The sequence below is a fragment of the Megascapheus bottae genome, chromosome 8 (assembly GCF_031878675.1).
Source record: "Megascapheus bottae isolate mThoBot1 chromosome 8, mThoBot2.hap1, whole genome shotgun sequence".
NCBI lineage: Eukaryota > Metazoa > Chordata > Mammalia > Rodentia > Geomyidae > Megascapheus > Megascapheus bottae.
The window spans coordinates 13,008,626-13,029,364 of record NC_143516.1 but is presented as its reverse complement, the minus strand read 5'-3'; the positions used below and the strand labels follow the sequence as shown (position 1 = coordinate 13,029,364).

Genomic DNA, 20,739 nt, shown 5'->3' with positions numbered 1-20,739 from the left:
AAGGAATATTCAGAAGAGAAAATGAGTAAGGGTGGAATACTCTCAGAAATTTTCTCATTTGGAAGCCCAAACCCACACCACAGAAGTAGTGGTAAGAACTGAAGGCTGCCTTGGGTTGAACACTTGACAAACGGCGTTTTCTTCTCCCCACAGTATCGCCACACTTCTAAAGGTTTCCTCAATAGCCAGCTTCCAGTTTCTGGCATCTTCTCAGCATCTTCATGTCTACAGACTATTCTAAATAGAAACATCTTTCATGCTCTGCTTTCTTTTGGAAATTGATTGGAGGTAAGTAGGTGGGCAAGGCAGCAAGGAGAACCTACCAAAGAAAAAAAGGTGGTAGGTGGGTGGCTGTGGGTCACTGGAAATAAAAAGAAATCAGAACTATACTTGTACTTACTTGGGAAAAAATGACTAAGTAAAATAAGTGTGATCATTTGAGGCAGTCAGTCATTTTGAACTTTGTAAAAAGGGCAACATGCATTTATTTTTCTCCCACTCCAAGCCATTTTAAAGCAATCCAAAAAGGTTTCCTTCTCCTAGTACTGAGATGTTATAGAGCTATTATCTGCAAAGAGGGAGTTTGAAGGTTCAGAGCATGCATTTTTTTTAAGTGTAGGGGAGGTGGACTCTAAAGAAAAATCAGGTGTTTGTTCTTGCCTGACTCACCATGGATATGGCATAAAAGAAAGGCAGTGGAAGATAACATAATGCAAAAATCTGTTGAGAAAGAAATGATAAAATATTTTTACCTTTAAATACACATACATATATATATATACATATATATTACATTCTTTTTCCTGATTATCAGATAGGGTATCAAAAGATACATAGTAAGGTAGTTCAGGACTCTAAACTAAAATATCTCCACATTACTGAATCATTCTACATGGCAAAAGCAAAGGTAATTATGTCTCTTATGGAATGAGATGATTCCCTCATGTCATCTGTGGTGTTCAGATTATAATCATGAAAAATAATGTAGGGCGATACTTATTGTCTGAAATGCTTCTCAAATCTGTTGAACTTTTTGATCTTCACCATGTGCAGAGGATTAATAAACTTTGCGACTTATCTCAAAAAAAAAAAGCAAAGAGAGGTGGAAGATGGCGGAGGTTCAGTGTGAGATGTACTGAGCTCCCGCCAAGATTCAAGTTGTGGCAGCATAGGGGACAGTTCTTTACCAGAAATTGATCCTAAGTAAACTTTAGCGACACAGAGATCTCAGTCAGAGAGGAAAAAGGCAGAATACCCTTGCGAGAAGACAGCGTGGAGCCCCGCAAACTGCTGAGTAGACAGCGCTTCACTAAGGCGCAGACACGCCAGCTGCAGACAGAACCACACTGAGCCTGCGCGAGCCCAGAGCCGACACCCGGCTGGGCACAGACCCGCCAGCTTTACGGAACCAGAGAATCCAGCAATTTGTGAGTAGCTCCGAGGAGAAGTTTCCACTTCTGCTCCAGGAATGGCATTGGGAGGAAGCCCCTCCCCCTCCAGCTGAGAGCAGCGCCATCTTGACTGCTGGCAAAGACCTGGCCAAAGCAATTGGAGACTGAGAGGTGGTGCTGACAGCGCCATCAATCTATAGGGCAAAGGATTTCCCAGAGATCCCTTAGCTGGAAATCCGGCCCCAGTGCTGCTGAAGTCCATCCCTAGCGCCACCCGCAGACCTGGTAAACAAAGCCGCCCGCAGATCTTTCAGCTTTGTTTTACCAAACAAGCAATCTGATCCGAAAAACCACAAAGCCAAATCGCACGAAAAAAAAAAAACTTTGTGAAGTGTTTAGATCCCGAATTTAATGGAGACACAAGTTTCCTATCCCGCCCCCCCAAAGAACTGAAGAATACCCTTTTTCTTTTTTTTGTTCTTCTACCCCCTTTTCATTTGCATTTTTAGGTGTTCTTATTTTTCTCTCTGCCATTTTACCTACACCTTTTTTTCTAATGTTATGATTCATTCCTCTTTTTTTCTCCTCTTTTTTCCCCGGATCCCTTCTGTCACTGTGGTCGTTTCTAGAAACAGTGACAGCTCTGAGTAAAGTCTGAATAAAAATGATATCCATATTGATAGTCATCTGCTTTTTAAATTCCTGGTTCTTAACCCTAGTATCTCTTGGGTAAGAACTCACAATAGTGAGGAATCTCCCCCCATCTTTTCTTTCTTTCTTTTTTTTGGGGGGGTTTGTATTTTGGTTTTTGGTTTTGTGTGTGTGTGTGTGTGTGTGTGTGTGTGTGTGTTCTATTTTCTTTTATTTTGTTATTGTTTTGTTTCTTTTTTCTTTTTAAAATTTGTATTATTGAAATCTCCTTTATCTTCCTCCCTCTTTTCTCTATATATTATTCTTATTACTCTTCTTATTTTCATAAGCTTTATCTAAGTTCATCTAAACTTTCTACTCAAATATTCTACCTATCACCTTAGGTCAGTTATCCTTACACGATACCTTTTCTTCATTACTATAATAATCCTACACTCCTGCAGTATTCTTCTCCTACCTCCCTTGTTGTCTTTTATATTATTTGTCTATCTCTGGTCCTCTGTTCATCCTTCAACTCTTATAATGCATGGATCTACATTTGATGGTTGTTGAGCAATGCTGTGTATCTAGGTGTTCAATTACACTCTAGGTCTAGAGGGACTTAAATACAATAGAGATTGGATTGAGGGGCTTATTGTTTTGGTCATAAATCGGTAATCTGTGTTTGTATTAGATTGGGATGTAAGTGCACAAAAAGAAAGAGAGAGTGATATCACCAATCAAAAAGAGCAAACATTGTCAGCCAACTAAAAAGGTCTAGGTTGGTTATATCGAAAAATTATAATCTTGTTTAGTATTAATCTTGCTCCCATCCTCAAATGGGACAAACAAGAAAATCAAGAAAAATGTCAAATCAAGGACAGCATCTCCCACCCAACATAAACAATCAATGGAGCAGTCAATTGCAAATCTAGAGGAGAGTCTTCCAAGTGCTATACAAATGCAATTGATAAACATCATTAATGGAAAGTGTGAAAACATACAGAAAGAGATAAGGGAGGAATCCATAGCTAAACAAGAGGAAGCCATAAACAAAGTGATATGTGAAAAAGGGGAAGCCATAAAGGAGGCCATAATAAAGGTTTTTCAAAGAAAAATGGATGAATTCATAGAATCCACAAACAAAAAGGTGACCAAACTCCAACGAATGTCCAAAAAGGGAGAATCTTGCCTTGCCCTTTCAAGCTTTAGGAAGTAGGCATTCCTTAATGGAATTCCTTAACCTTCAACTGCCTGGATCCAGCCTCAACCTTTGTCATCCACCACCTGGCAATAAGTATCTTTGTTTTTGCATGCTATTTTCTCTCTACATAGTGATACTTAACTCAGCCTAATCCCAATGACATCATCTTAACTTTATTACACCTGTAGGCTACATTCCAAATACCTGGGAGCTAGAATGTCTTTTGTGGCGTAGACATGGGGGAAACTTTGTAACTCATGACCACAGCTCTTGCATTCCAGCAGAAGTAAAGCCAAGTTATGTCAACAAGTCCTACAGGAAAAGGAGGAGGTTCTGAGAGGGGAAGGTCACAAAACTCCTGTCAGGAGGGATAAGTAGTATCAAGAGAAGTGAAAGACAACAGAATGCAATCAAGAAATTTTATTGGGTTAGAATTACTAGAGTACAAAAAGGAAGAAAAGGGAGTGAGATGCAGTATCAATTTCTCAAGAAGTTCTGATATAAAGGTTTGAGACACAACAGAATAACAACTTTACCTCCTTTCATCTTCTGTCCCAAAGTGCATCATACTTTGTTTTAAAACTGGATTTTACTTTTGTTTAAGATATATTTTGTTCTCATTAAGCAGCTGTACAAAGGAGTTGCCATTTATGCACACACTTGAATGTCATCCCTTTCACCATTCTTGCCCATCCTTCTTAATCTAACCTTTCCCTTAGGTTTCTTTTTTTTTTTTTCCAGTCCTGGGGCTTGAACCCAAGGCCTGCGCACTGTCCTTGGGCTTTTTCCTCAAGACTAGCACTCTGCCAGTTGAGCCACAGCACCATTGATGGCTTTTACTACACATGTGGTACCAAGGAATTGAACCCAGATCTTCGTGCATGCTAGGCAAGCACTCTACCACTAGGCCAATCTCCCGGCCCAGGTTTCTTAATTTTATAAAATACACATTGAATTTTTATTGCATTTTCCCCCTTCTTGTCTTCATTTGTCTATCCCTTTTCACTTGCTGACATGTAGTTTTGATGCAAGTTTTACAACATATCCCTAAATGTTGATAGTTTTCCACTGAAATTTATATATTTGTATATATTCCTGAAACATACTTTAAAATTTTTAAGCTGTATTTTAGAAAAATTAACCCAGAAAAATTGAGCTACCTAAATAAAGGGCCCCAACTGTGAGATGATTTTAAAGATGTATTTCTCAATGATAAACTAGTTAAAGTGAGTTTTTTACATATTACTTCTGAAGGAATATTACTGGTTCAACTGAATCAGCTTTACTTTTACTCCAAATATAAAGAAATGCTTACCAAATTTGATACTTTCAAATATAAAACAAATTGTAAAGAGAGCAAGTTAATAAAATGAAACAAATTCAAGGGTTGATGCCTCTATCTTAAACAAAGAAAAAAATCTGTCACATCTGAAAATAGATCTTGACAGCAAAAGGTAATGCCTCCAACACCTCTTCAGGACAAGACACATAAAAATAAAACAAGGATGCTATATTACCCATTTCCCATTAAAATGACACTAGAAGTTGAGGAAAAATGCTTAAACTCTATTCAAAACACTCAGTAGGAAAAATAAATTTCCCAAGAGAAATTAAAAGGGTATATCTAATTATGAGATTAAGGGTATAATACCCAGTTGGTTGAGGATACTAAATTTGATTAATGAATTTTAAAAATTCATGATGAAAAAATATAAAAAAATGTGTAAAAATATATACACAAAATACTCTCCTAGAGCAAAGAAAGTAGATATTTTTGATAGAAACAAAACAGACAAGAAGAAAAAAACACTGCTTCATAGGAAACCATATCACTTAAAACTTCCTCAGATAAACAATTGTAAAGCTAAGCTGACGCTAAGAAAATATAAACAAGGAAGTAAGTAACCACTAAAGGAGCATATAAAGCAGAAGGTATCAGCCAATTAAAACCTTCCAAATAAGTAAATAAAATGCTTCCAAACAAGTATTATTTTAAGTGTCTCAAAATAGGAAGAAAGAATAAAACACTAAAAGTCAATGATATTATTGTAAAATCATGTTTGGAAAAATGTATTTCTGGAAATGTTAAAAGCTAATCACTAAAATGCAGAAAGAAAATGCTTAGACCAGCAAAGCATTGAAAGAATAAAGAAATAAGATAGCCAGAGAAAAGCTCAAAAAAAGTCAAAATAGGAGTATGACTTATGTGGTAGAGCACCAACAAAGCCACCTCAGGTGCCTGAGTTCAAACTGTAAAGCAAGACAAAAACAAAAACAAAAACAAACAAATAAGTATTTTTTAGTACCAGAGTAAAAGCATGGCATTAAGTACTACTTCTTCACAGGGAATGTAAATTACTACATGTAAACTTACTTAGCTGTCCTCATGTCCTTTCTATTTCTATTACATCCATGTCTTTCCCTTTCCTTTCTTCTGGAGTCCTGTCTTTTGCTCACAAAGATATTCTGGTATGCAGATGAGGGTGTCAGTGAAGTGCTTCTCATAACTTCTTGCATACATGCTGAGAATGAAATGGAGAGAAATGTAATTAATGAGATTAGCCATCTGTACCAATACAAGAAATGTCTCTCAGGAATGAGGGGCTGAAGTGGTACAGGAACAGCCAGTCTCAGAGCCCTCAGTACTCTCTCAGAGAATCATGAGCCTGTATAGGGCTATCAACTGAATCATAAAAATCGTATGATTAGGAAACAAGCACTCACTGTTTAAATAATTCGAGTAAAAGTACTTGTATAATTTTCTTCAATTTATCCAACATTTTCTTATCTATACAGTAAAGTGAGTGGTACATACTTCACTAGATTGTAGAGCTACATGACAGGGCATATTTGGTGCCTGTACATGGTGAGAGGTAAGGGTCTCCCTGAAAAGATGGGGCAATCTCACACCAAGCATGAGGACCTGGAGCTCAAGGCATTGAAATTTATGCTTAAAAGCTGAGGTTTGGAGATCTCGGATCCCCAGGCTGAGGAAGGTCTGGGAGGGCTTAACATGTGCAGCTCCCGGGTTAATGGTGGCCAATCTTTTCAACTGGGCCACCTGGAGCTGCGTAGAGTGCCTGGTAAGAAGGAGGGAGATTAACCTAGGAGAGGACCCTCTTCTTGGGGTCTACCCGACTTTGTCTGCCTGCTTCTGTCCTGGCTGTTAAGGAGACATCTAGGGATGGCAGAGATGCCCCCAAGGTGACCTCAAAGGGCGACCCAGCCTATGAAACCTGTACTGATGAGTGGTCAGGGTCGCAGCGAGTTAGCCCTCCCCCTGCTCAGGAGGGGAAGGGTTTAGAGCCTCGCCCTGAGGGGGGATTGTTGGTCCCCTTTGATCCTGGGGCCAGGCCCCGGAGCCCTATACCAAGTGCTCCTGTCCCGGAACTCGCAGCAGACAATTGGGGTACAGAGCAACCTCTGCCATATTACCATCCCTCTTCCCAGGGGAAAACTCTTCCCCTCCTCATGCTAAACCAGAAGAACGGGTTAAGTCACCATTCTATAAAATCAGTGGTGACTCCTCTCCACCATTCATGGCTTTCCCAGTAAATGCCAACCCTGGGGGCAATAGACCAGCCCTATGCTGTCCCTGGGAGGCCCAAGATTTAAAGGAGCTTAACAAAGCAGTCTCTGAGGATGGGCTTAATTCACCCTGGGCCAAGACCATTCTCCAAGACCTGGCTCACCAGCAGTGCACCACCCAAGACTGGAAACATTTAACCAAGGCCCTGGTCCCCTGTACCTCAAATGGTGTGTCTTTTTTAATGAGCAGTGCCATGCCCAGGCAGAGAGGAACCAGGCTGTTAATCTCCCGGTCCCTGTGATTTATAGGATGCTATCAGGATCCCGTGATCCATTTTCCACAGGCCTCCAGCATGCTGCTATCCCTGCCCCCTAACAAGAACAGATGCGGGCTTTGGGACTGGCTGCGTAGAAAAAATTGGAAGAAGGCCCCTCAGAGCCTCCAATTGCAGGAATTACTCAGAAGCCTACTAAGGCCACCTTTATAGAAAGAGTAGAGTGGAGCCTCCAAAGAAAGTCCCCCCTCCCCCCTCTCCTGGGGCCCCTGCAAGATCAATTTGTCAAGATGCTGGTCTGGGAGGGGATGACCCCAGACCACAAACTGGCCTATGCAGGAATGAAGGACAGACCTATGGGGAGGTGGGTAGTTGCCAATAAGGATGTAGGCACTCAAACCCACCAGTCAGAGATGCTGGTTGCAGCCCAAGTGGCTTTATTAGCCGAGGCGCTTACTACCACCTTTAACTCTTTCAATGGAGCCGGAAGAGGAGTAATTACTCAGCTAGGCGAGCCCCTTCCATGGATACATGTGTCGGTAAGAGGGGTTCCTAGAGTTTACTCACAACTTGACCAGTTGGCTGACCTAGTAATTAAAGGTAGAGATATTTCCCTGAGGCATTACAGTCAAGATCCAGATGTGCTGGGAATCTCCTACCATTGTCAGACTTCAAGTGGGTCAGAAGAAACCATGGTCGGTTACCACTGCCTTGGAGGGTTTCATGGGAAAGGTGGGTTGCCATTACGGTACTTTGAGATGGGTACTTAGAGATGGGTGTCGTCATTCTCAAGGTTACAATGGACACTACCCATACTATTTTCCACTAGGCCCCTCCCGGGAGCAGCAAATGTGTTCACAGATGGGGGAAAAGGCAGGATCTGCCATATACCTCGCCTCCCTTCCTACCAAAGAAAGGAGAGGCACCCAGTATTTTGAGCCAGTCACAGGATCTGCATAGTTTAAGGAGCTGTATGCAGCTGCCTTGGCCTTAACCCATGGTTATGGATCAATGAACTTGTTTTCTGATAGCCTATATGTAGTCAATTTGCTACCAACCTTAGTGTCAGCCTATATAAAACTGGACAAAAACCCAATTACTCCCTTAATGATTCAAGTCAGATTCCTTTTAAACAAATGAGATAATCCCATTTTTTACAGCATCTCAGGGGACACCAGGATTTGCCTGGGAGGCTGACACGAGGAAACCAAATGGCTGATCAATTGGCAACCAATGGGATTATTACAGCTACTAAGCAGCCTCAGCAGGACCTTCAATTAGCTCATGGGTTACATGAACTAATTCACTTAAGTTGGAGAGGGCTGTATCAGAGATTCCCCCGATCCCTATAAAAGATCATGAGAACATGTAAATTGTGCATGCCATTTTTACAAGTCCCACATCTACAATTCCCTGGGGTCAATTCCCGGGGCCTCAAACCTAACTTTATCTGGTAGATGGATGTAACCCACTATTCACCCTTTGGAAAATTAAAATACATATTTATGTTTATAGGTACTCATTCACATGCTTGTTAGGGTACGGCGCATTCTGGAGAAAGAGCCTGACATGCTGAAAGCCATTTTTTACAATGTTTTGCTATCTTGGGTTTACCCCTATAGATTAAAATAGATAATGGGCCTTGTTTTATTAGCAAATCATTACAAAATTTTTTTCAGACTTGGAATATTAAACATACCACTGGGATACCATATAATCCCATGGGACAAGCTATAGTTGAAAGACACAATAAGACCTTAAAAATCAACTAATAAAACAAAAAGGCGGAGGCAACCCCCATGATCAATTAAGGACAGCCATGCTTACACTAAACATTTTAAATTTTTCCAAGGATCAGCCTCTGACTGCCTTTCAGAGACATTGGTCTAATCAGACACCTTATTTAAAGGTTGAAGTCCATTGGAGAGATCTTCTTACTGGATCATGGAGAGGCCCTGATCCCCTCAGTAGTGTGGGGAGAGGATTTGGATGTGTCTTCCCAGTGGGAGAACCAAGCCCAATTTGGGTACTGGCTAGAGATTGAAAATATTGTCAGCAAACTAAAAAATAATTACCCAAGAGCACCCCCTCTTGAGGTATGATTTTCCTCTCCCTCTCGTTCACAGGAATGGACACTCTGCCTACTTGTGGTTGGATTCCTCATAGTCACCTGATTCTCCTCATCCTGGGCATCATTATCCACGCCACCTATGAAGACATTCAACGATTCCCTTCTCCCCTTCGTGGACCCCTCGGTTCCTTGTATTCACATTCAGACCTTGTGTGATCAATAAGCTCCTTCAGTTTCTTAGAGATCAGGTTCAGGTTAAAGCTGTTTAGCTAATAGTGGTCGGACAACAATATGTTATGATATGAGATGCTGGGAATCCTATGAGGTTGGCCCCTGCCCTTACCAGGATGTACAGGGGTAGACCAGAGGATAGAAGGGTTTCCTTTGTGGACCTTGGCCATCTCCCCTACTTAAAATCTCCATTTCGGTCTGCCAACACTACAGGTGAATTGCCTTCACAGGTCTCCCTGACACATCTGATTGTCTTCTGGCAAGGTAGGGCTGGGTGCAAGGGGTCAGACTGCCTTCTCATTTCTTGTCCTGGTCAGGGCGTGTTCTTCCTATCTCTCCTGCGGGTCGGGAGGGACGGAGGACTAAAAACCCCAACAGTATGTGGTCTATCCTGGGCTACAAATGCTTTATAGCTGGGGTCACTTGATTTAGTCCATAGCTTCATGGAGAAGAGATGGAGTAAGAGTAGTGTTGCTCTAGGCAAATGCATGATTGTCCCATTATACCATTGCATTCTCCTGGTCAGCAGATGGTTGTTTCTTCTAGATAAACAAAATTTCAATTACCATATGAATTATCAACACAAGTATACCGTCATTCCTTACATTTATTTTGCTGTTTGTTTTGTTGAATCTTTAGATCCTTTACTTTCATAGAATTATTTAATATAAATGGTAATGGACTAAAGAGATCATGAAGAACTATTTAGAGCTTGAAAATCATTTCAAAATTTCCCTATTGGTGTTGTCTCAGTTTCACACCTGTAGTCTGTGTCTGCTGAATGGTTTCCTTCCAACTACACAGCAAGATATGTATTGTTAATCTGTATGATTCAACTAGACCTTGGAGTCTACTGACCTTACTGATGTTTTTCTTCTGATACAGTCATGAAATTTTCTAGAATTAGATTTAGTGCATTACAAAACAAGTGTCTTCTATAAGAGCAGTGGAACTTTGAAGTCTTTTCTAGTCAAAGCAAGTGAGTTGTCTGGTAGTTCAGGGTACAAGGAAAAGTCCCAAAGAAGATAAGGATTTTATTTTCCTTGCATAGACTTCTTTTAAAATGTAAGTGGCCCTAGTAGAGGAGTTTGAATCTGAGCCACAAAAACCTAACATGCTCCTCTCCAAGTGAGCTACTTTTGTGTGTTCCCTACTCAACTCAGGTCATCATACCAAAGCTTTTTCCAGCTTCTTGACAAGTCATGCCCATTTCTAAATCCATTGTCAGAGCTTATATAATTAAGTGACAAGCTATATCAGACCTAAATGAGTCCAAAGGATTGATTGGTTCTGCTGGCCAGCAGGACATGATTCTCACAGACAAATCTAAGTTCAACTACTTATCATGTATAAATTGAGTGTTCATAATGGACTTCTTTGGGAATATGCTATAGTTGGTTTTTTTTTAAACATATCTTGGATTTCACTAAACAGCATGTGATTAGGAGATGCACTGGGGAGGCTACAGAGATAAAGTAGGACATAAAGGAATACTATTTTCCAATAGTTAACTCCAGGCTTTTATTTTCTCTTAATTTGCTATTTTTTAATCGTGTTTTCACGTTGTGTTATAGGTTGTGATGTGGTTGCCATTTTTAAGGACAGATTCATTATCGCAAAACACTTTTAAGTGCTTCTCAGACAATGTTGAATTTCCACTTAAAATAATGAACATTTCAAAGTTTCCTCAATTCTTTCATATAATTCATGATCTCTTGCTTGGGATGTCATAGGGAAAGCAGGATTCCATCCAGCTCTTGCAGCTTAATGCAAGCCATGGTGAGCTTATAGTCGTTTGTCCAGGAAGTACTTTCCTTGCAGCACTGGGTACTCTAAGAGCACTGGACTCATCTGCCCTCTTTATATACTGGCAGCCAGAATCTTACCTGACAAAAGCCTGCCATTTAATAAGTAATTTATATTTGCACATGGAGTTTGTTCATTACTCTGTATTGAATGCTCAGTTAAGTCAATCCTTCCATCAAAAGAAAAAAAACTTGTTGATTAATATTCACAAAATGCCACAATTCCAACTCTTCAATTTTCCAACAGCGATTTTCTGACAGAAATACCGGTGAAGTGCAATGCAGGAAAAGCCTGAATATATTGTTATGTGATTCAAACCATAATTCAAAATAAAGATGAGAACCAATTAACCGAAGAGTATTATTTATCTAACATAACCAGCAGGGTAGGAACAGTATCTTTTTAAAATTAGGGCTGTTGAGAGATTTGAAATAACAATAGAAGTTATCTCTAGATGCCAACCAAAAGGCAGGAGACACAACTGTGAGAATGCAGCAATGTTGTGCATGCTAAGGGGGCCTAAAGGACAAGTATATGGCAGAACTCTCATAAGTGGCATCATTGTGCCTGGAGAGATGGCCTCTCTTCCAAAGTTGTATACTTGGAGGAAAAAAAACAACACCTGTTTCAGACCCAAAGGGCTTCTATAGAGGCCAGTGTCCATGAAGGTAGGGGTGGAGAATCTCCGCAAGGAAGGCTTTCGGCCATCCCAGAGCATTTGGGTTGCTCTGGAGTCAGTGTGAGTATATGTGAGGGCAGATGAGACTGTTAAATACACAGTGACATATTCTGAAGGTGTGGCAAGAAATTAAGGCCAGGCATAATGCTCCAGTTATAACACACAACACATTTCTGACCTCATAAATTCTTCCAGCTTCTAGCTAGATTAGAATACCCTTTTTGTTGATCTGCTTTTTTGGCCTGGTACAAGCTTGATCTATGAAGGTAGATAGACATACTGACTTATACTTATACTGAAAGTTTATACTCCTTCTACACAGGGAAATCTAGTTAACATAGGAAGAGAGAGAGAGAGAGAGAGAGAGAGAGAGAGAGAGAGAGAGAGAGAGAGAGAGAGAGCGAGCGAGCGAGCAGGGGAAGGGAGGGAGAAAGAGGGAGAGAGAATTAAGGGACATGTGAAAGTAGGCAAAGAATAAGGGATGAGAGAAACCCAGAGAAGAAGGAAGGAAGGAAGGGAGGGAGGGAGGGAGGGAGGGAGGGAGGGAGGGAGGGAAGGAAAAAAACCGAAAGCTGCTGCCAAGACTATTTAAAACAAATCTACATAACATCTTGATGCATTCAGTCCTGCAGCTTGAACTCAGGGCACTGCCTTTGGGCTTTCTCAAGGCTAGCACTCTGCCACTTGAGCCACAGCATCACTTCTGGCTTTTTCTATGTATGTGGTACCAAAGGATCTAACCCAGGGCTTTGTACATTCTAGGCAAGCACTCTACCACTAGGCCACACTCCTGGCCCTGACTACTGTGTTTCACAAAAGAATGTACTTTGTGCTAACATATTTGGGGCATAGGACTGCTTAGATGACAATAACATATATAACTAGTTCAAGCCTGGGTGTGAACACGTTAAGAGTTATACTTCAAACACAAATGTAGATTCTGGAAATATTGTTCAGAGGTTATTTCGCATAACAGCAGTGAATACTTCTTGAGAATGAATTCACCCTGAGGCAGAAAAAAGAGGAGCAATTTTAAGTATAGTATCTCACCAATATTCAAGTAAGTTCTTAAACTTAGTGCATAGGAATCAGGCCCGAAGCTACGATAAATGATGCTAACAACATCTGCAAGCCAGCAGGTCAAGAAAAAGCTCTGAATGGAATCTTGGCAGTATAATATCAGAATTAGGGCCATAGAGCCACATGAGATATCAAATGATCTTCCTTGAAAGACTGGATTCAAGCATTTTCTGAGATTCTCACAGCTAAGGCTTTGCCATCTACAATTAATTTGGGATGTAGTTTTGATAATGGTAAGGTAAATTTCACTGAGGTTTTCTAGAATCATGCTCACCACCATCCTGGTACCAGAAGGCATGGTACCAGATGTTTCTTCTTTCTTTAGAGTATTCTGAGATATTTCTTCAAAGGAGTACTAAGAACTTGAAGGAATGGAATGAAATAATTCTATCCCTGTGGTGATGCTACTATGAACTCTTACCCAGTGAGAAGTCATGGAGATGAGTACACACGATGGAAACTGCGAAACAATTCTGAAAACTCCAAAGGGCCAATTGGTAAATACTCTTGTTATTTATATGTTTAAAATGTTTCTGCTTTTCAGAGTCAGTGCCAAGAACAAATCATGCAAATATGAAATATAAAATGAACCACAAATAATTTAGGAGTTGTCAGACAATAACTGGTTGGACAGACCTCGGACTAGCTTCACACATTCCATCTGCAACACACACAGCAACTATATTGCCAAGACCACATAAATAATAAATAAATGGAGAAGTAAATTACGACTAGGATTAAATTCCACAAACTAACCTGAGCTCTACAGTCCCAGGCATTAATGTACCAAAATAAAATACTCTAGTAAAGTATTTCCATCATGCACTCCCAGAAATTTCATATCATTGTTGACTAGACTTGCCATTTCTGATTCCAACAGTCAAAATTAAGGTGAATTTCAAATATATATGCATAGGTACAGGTGTCTCAGAAGCTTAAGCTTAACCAAGTGGGGGGAAGGAGAGAGGAATTACAAATCTGACCATCCCATTGTCATCTCTGAATAACTCAAATTTACCCTCCAAGACTGTGTAGATCACATATGATGCCTTAAAAAACAGATTGGATTAATCTCATGTAGTTGTCATACAAGGTAAAGCCACAAGAAAACATATATAAAAGACTAGAGTATAAAAATCTATAGTAAACTTTTTTCTATTGATTTTTCCCATAATTTTACTATACTCTAGCTTTGAAATTAGATACATGTCAACATGGTTTCTAGGCCTTCCAAGTGCTAATTACACTACTGTGCAAGTGTTTGGCCTCTTTTATTAGTTCTACTGACCTTATAATGATAAATGGCAAAACCTCATAGTGTCTACAAGAGTAACTGAAATAATGCATGCATTATACTTAGCATGGTGTTTAGTGTACAATCAATTCTCCACAAAGAGTGGACTTTCACTTTTGTTGCTACTGTGACTTCCACTAATGCTGTCAATGGTTTTGTACAGCTACTATTACTATTATTACTGTTACTAATGCTAAATAACCAATTGAGAACATGAGACTCTAGATAGGAGAGTCATAAATAGAGTTCACTTATTTCTTTCATAGGTGAAAATACAAAAATTAGAAAATTCAAAAGGATAGTGCTAAATTTCTTGATGTTGGAGTATCCTTACTAAATTTTTTCTCTCTTAGACCATCATAGAATTAACATTAGCTTGGCTTGCTTGCAGCATACTTGATTAAAACACAGAGTGAGTCCCTTCACTCTAGTCACTTTGTCCTTTGGGAAGCCTGATCAAAGATCCTAGAATGTAACGATTACAGAACAGCTGCACAGAACTGTAAGTATCATTTGGGAATGCAAGATGTTCCAAACAAATCCTCATCATAAACCAAGTCACAGAAACAGGTCCAGTTCTACTGGTTTGCCAGAATGATGGGATCACTGGTTCTGCAAAGCATTTTGCAAAATAGTGCTTTCCAAAATTGCATTTAAGTCAGCAAGCTGGTAACTTGAGAAATTCTCTGTAGGAAAAATGTCTAGAATCAAAATGCCAGATGATTTGTAGATAACAAAGTCTGCAGACAGGAAAAGCTTGTGGGAGGTTATAAGAACCTGCATGAGGCAGAGTTTGGGCAGGGTGACTGCAGAAAAAGAAAAATTAGTGAGAAAAAGTCTGAAGGATGCTATGTAGGCCTTGTTATCTGGCTGGATGTGGGGAATGCACATGTCTGGAAAGAAAGAAAGAACGAAAGAAAGAAAGAAAGAAAGAAAGAAAGAAAGAAAGAAAGAAAGAAAGAGAGAGGAAGGGAGGAAAGAAGGAAGAGAAGGAGGGAGGGAGGGAGGGAGAGAGGGAGGGAGGCAAGCAGGAAGGTTCTAATTCCAAGTTACTTAAGCATTGGTGCTTGATAAGAACCACGAACCCCAGAATAAATGAATTCCAGAGTGTTGAGAATAAGCCAATAAGAAGAGTCTGGTAAAAAAAAAATTATATAGATAGACAGATAGATAGATAGATAGATAGATAGATAGATAGATAGATAAGCTGAAATACACATGTGGCTTCAAGAAAGAGGGAGGCAGCTATAGATTGGCAAGTTATGATTTATGGGCAAGAAAGCATAACCTCATGCAAATAAAAAAAGGTGTCTCTCTGTTCTGAACACAGTCCAGACACATGGTAACAGAGGAAGGTCAAGAGATGGAACAAAGACAATCGTGTTGTCTCCTACGCACACTGCCGGCGTCTTTGGTGCTTGACAGTGGCGGTCCATCCTCATCCTGTCTCAGACACAAATGAAGCCAGGGCTCTTATGATCCAGAAGATATAGCCAGAACTGCTACCAGGCGATTTGAACTTGGAACCCAGATGTATTCATAGTCAAATCAACCCTTAGTTCTCCCACTCCCAACTTTACCTTTTTCTTTATGTTGATCAAAGTCCAACATTTCTACCTGAGAACAGGATTTAGCTTTCCTAGAGCTAAGTTAACTCTAATAAATTAGGAGTATTGTCTTCTAGATTCCTTGACTTCAGTAGAAAGAATTGCTTCCAGGGACATTATTTGAAAGGAGATGTAAGAAGAGTGAATTTATGCAACTATTTATGATCTACTTCAAGTCCACTAATGATGTCAAAATAAATCATAAATCTTTCACAGAAAGGGACTGCCCTCGATGGTAATGCTACTTTTTGTTTTTGTTATCATTTGTCTCACCTACTCCTTTGAAATTAGAGAAGAAATCCATAAGAACAGTCATAAGAATGTAGAAAACTTAAGTCATTCTAGAACATCAAATACCAACAAAGAAAAACTGGTAAAAAAAAATATGACCTTGTATTAAGTGCCAAGATATTCCTGAAAGCTGCAGATCAGACTGAAAACTCCAAGTTTATTTTATAATAGTGTGCCAACAATAAATATAGTTCATGAAGAATAAAGGCACAAAATTTAAGAATAAACTTTTACAGTTACATTTTTGTCTACCAAACTTTGCGTCATCATGTGACTTCGTTCCGTTGATATTTAAGTTTAGTCTGCTTCAAAAGAGATCTCACCTCATCCAGGAAATTCTAGTATACTTTGGTATATGGAAGGAAATGAGCCTCCATATTCTTAACCTCTAGAAGTTCTAATTATGAGGTCAGTTTAAAATCTCAAATCAGTGAGTAGGTTTGGTAAGGAGGCAAAAAGGAATGCTGAATGTGAACGGAGCAAATTTCCTTTTGCGGTTGTGCAAATGGGTAGACATGCACTATTTTGAGAGGAAGCATGATGCGACTACATTTGCATTTTAGACATATCACTATGGTGATATGTGTTGGAAGGAGGCTGTTTGGGAAGCAGGAAAGTGAGGACAAGAACTGCTGCCTCATCCATGGCAATGCAAAGGAGTTTGTTGTAGAGATGAGAGTTAGAATCAGGCAGAGGGAGGACTCCATCTCCTCCACTAACTATAACACTCCACACATGGAAGAGGCAACTCTTGTCGGTCATGGGACTTGAATTCTAGGTCTGGGCTCTGACCCTGAGCTCTTTAGCTCAAGGCTACCTCCCTACCCCTTGAGCCACAGCACCACTTCCAGTTTTCTAGTGGTTAATTGGAAATAAGAGTCTTACAGACTTTAGTACCCAGGTTGGCTTTGAACCTTGATCTTTAGATTTCAACCACCTGAGCAGTTAGGATTACAGGATTACAGGCATGAGCCATGGAGCCCTGCAGGGCAAGTTTTTACTCTGCCCAAGAAGGCATGTCTACTCCACCTAAGCCAAAGCGCTGCCTATTTTTACACCGTTAAAGGCAATAAGAATTTATCTAAGTGAAGCCAGGCACAAATGACTCATGCCACTCATGCTGATAACCCTAGCTACTCAGGAGGCTGAGGGTCATTGTTCAAAGCCATGAAAAGTCCAGGAGGCAGGAAAAGTCCATGAGACTCTTATCTTCAAATAAGGAGCAAAGAAAGCTGGGAGTAGGGCTGTGGCTCAAGTGGTAGAGTACTAGCCTTGAGTGAGAAAGCTCAGTGACATTGTCTAGGCCCTGAATTCAAGCCTCAGGATTGTCCTCCACCCCTCCCACCAACAAAAAAGAATTTATCAGAGTGAAATGGGATGATCCAAACTGGTGCTTTTCATTTATTCTTAAATTTATCCTAACCTTTTCTTCACTAAGTTGATGTGATGGATAAAACAAAACTTGGAATATCAGGCAATGTTTGATTCTCAGTGCCCGCATGTTTTTGGTAGTAGTGAGGCTTGAATTCAGGAGCTCATGCTTGCTCAGTTGGTGCTATACCACTTGAGTCTTGCCTCCAGTCCAGACTCTTAAAGGTTAATGACAGTTGATAGAGTCTTCCTTGCCTGCACTAGTTTCTAAACACAGTCCTATGGATCACAACCTCTCAAGTAGCCAGGATTACAGACATGAGTTACCAGTGTCCAGTTGGCAGTTTTGATGAGAGAAATTACCTCGAGCACATATATAATTACTTTCTTCAAATTTCATTTAGTCTATAAAACATAAGAATTGAACCAGCTTTAACTATTCCTTCCATATGTTTCTTCTTTTTATCTGTTGTAAATTATGTTTGCCTTCTTATTATTAATACATTCTTATTATATATCCTAAATATACTTCTATTTATTGTCTGCTAATCTCTTATTGGGATTTATAGAAAATATGGATTAATCATCCAAGCAGCTTATATCCATTATACACTAGATCACTTCTTGAAAAAGAAAGTCCCTGAAGCAGAATACACACTTCTCTAAATTAAAACGAAGAAAAAGAGAGCAATTCTGTGAGATTCGATTGCTAGAAAAATACTGAACTTGAATTAGATATCTAAATTTAAGAAAACCACATAATGCTCTATCTGATGAATATAACGTAACCCTTCTATTTATTACAATAGAAATATATGGACAAAAAGAAAACCACTCTGTGCAACTCAAGATCCTGTAAGTCTCTATTCTCTCGTTGCTGAGATTCACCTTGAATTCCTTCTAACTAATATACTCACTTAGTGAACATTTGCTTTGTCTTTCCAATCGTTTGTATTTGGTTGTAATCATGTAGTCATCTTCTTGAAGAACAGCCTCCTTCCATCTCTCTGGCTGTGGCCCCTGACTCTAACACATCATGACCTGGAACCTGTCATCTGACTGTTCCAGCCATAACAACCATCATAGCAATTTAGCAGCACTTCTTCCTTCATGTGACCCAAACAATAAGAGTTTGGGAGGATTTTTTCATGTGGAGCTGAATGGCAAAAAGCCCTACCATTCTGATGACAACACTGAAATGACATAGCCTCAAAGTTGTCAGTAGTCAAAAAATGTTATGTTAAGAAAACATTCCTTTTTACATGAAGAATGGAGATGAGAATGAGCCTGAACATGTTCAAATGTCAATTGTTGCTTCTCAGACTCCAACTTCTCTGTACCTTGTTAAAAAAATGTCTCCTCAAAATTTTTCAGCCTAGATTTCCTACCAAAACTAGTTTCTAAATTTTTAAGTCACAAAACATAGAAAGGCCCTTTTTGATGGATTGTTCCCACAAGGAAGAAAAGCAAAAACAAAAGAAAAACAAAAACAGAACAGAACAAAGTTATTTCTGTCAATTACCAGAAAACAATTTAAGTATCCAAACACCAGTGGCATGTCAGTAGAATGTTTGTTTATTATCTATCTTTTCAGATTATTTGTTAAGAAGCTAAGAAGGTTTAAAAATAGATTCTCCTCAGAAATATGAAAGAACAGATTTGTGGACAATGAATTTTGAAGTAGGGGTATTGAACATTTATGGAAAGTTATTTCTTCTTTCTTTTATTTCCCCTTAAGGGAAATTGGTGTATTGGTGTATTTGAAATAGGGAAAAGGGAAATAATAAGATGATTGGGAGGAGATAGAGGGAAGGAACATAGGAGAAAAACATGGGAAGATGTACCAGTGTTCAAGAAGTAATGCACCTACTACCTGATGAATGTAACTGTAACCCCTCTGTACAACAACCCGAAAATAACATGCAATTAAAAAACATTTTGGTTTCTTTTTATGATCACCTTTCACATTTTTGAGAATCTTACAGAAACTTTACCAATCTCAATAAAGAGCATACCCATACTCCCAATTTTTTTCAGGACATTTATTCCCTTAACTATGAGCTCAAGCATAATGGGTTAACAGCAAGTTCTTTTGGTTCTACTATCCTTCCCAGAGCTTCACCCTAGTCAAATCTAATAGAGGTAGATTAAGACAAAGTCCTACCAACTATACTCCAATCCTTTTCCCTCTCATGCTTCAGTCTACATATTGCAGGAAATAAATTGTTCCTTTAAACTGTAAATCATGTCACTATTGCCCAAATATATACCCAATAGCTTCATAATTGTATGTAAATAAAGTTAAAATACTACAAGATCTAACAGGATGTATCCTCTAAACTAGTGGTAGGATAATGGAAGCTGATATTTGAGTACATACCCATTTTATTTCAAGCTATTGTGATGATGGTCACTGATTTCATAGGTTATATATTACGACTTGCAGACATTGTAAAGATGGAAAATCTGAGACATGGGTTAGGGAATTTGTGCAAAGATGAATGGGAAAAAAATCTAAGAAACACTGGTCTGTCATTTGATTCAGGTACTACAACCCTTGAGTTTAAACCTCTACTCCTTCTCAAAACTTGCATGGTCCAAGAAAAAAAATCTAAGAAACACTGGTCTATCATTTGATTCAGATACTACAACCCTTAAGTTTAAACCTCTACTCCTTCTCAAAACTTGCATGGTCCAAGAGGACTTTGTACCAGCTACCCATCTCTCTATTCACTCTGAGACATATGAACTTGTTTGCTTCTTTCTAACATCTTTCCTTCAGGTCTTAAGATGCTTTGCTCCTTCTTATTCAAGACTATACTTACTAAACAGTACACTCCTATCTTAATCCATGTTCCTTTTATCTGCCCTCCCCTACTTTTGTTTGACTATTCAACCTTTATTCTTAGGCTTAAGAAAAATTATCCCAAACTCAAGCTCTGTTGAAGATTTAGATCTAGGCCAATTGTGATAGTTTCATCCCTGTGGAGGTTAAATATTTAGAATGATAACATAGGGAATAAAAATTTTGCTTACTAGAAATAATGACATTGCCCCATTTACAAGGAAATGGGAAGACTTGGAAAAAATCCTATTAAGTGAAGTAAGCCAGACCCAAAGGAATATAGGCTCAATGGTTTCTCTCATTTGTAACAATTAGTACAAAACTTGGAATCTCCTAGCAGAGGATTACAATAGCTCAAAACTGATGTACATACGGCCATATAAGATGAGGGTAAATGAAAGGATCTCCAGGATATGGAAACAAGAGCTATATATGA

The 20,739-nt window shown here is 39.3% G+C and overlaps 1 long non-coding RNA gene across 1 annotated transcript in view; it reads right to left on the bottom strand.

Moving 5' to 3' along the window:
- The window catches only part of LOC150059555 (uncharacterized), a 138,703-nt gene that overhangs the window by 41,982 nt on the left and 75,982 nt on the right, over positions 1-20,739 (bottom strand). Inside the window, exon 2 of the long non-coding RNA XR_016536387.1 lies at positions 5,600-5,747. This is a non-coding gene — a long non-coding RNA (uncharacterized LOC150059555). The remainder of the gene's footprint in view (positions 1-5,599; positions 5,748-20,739) is intronic.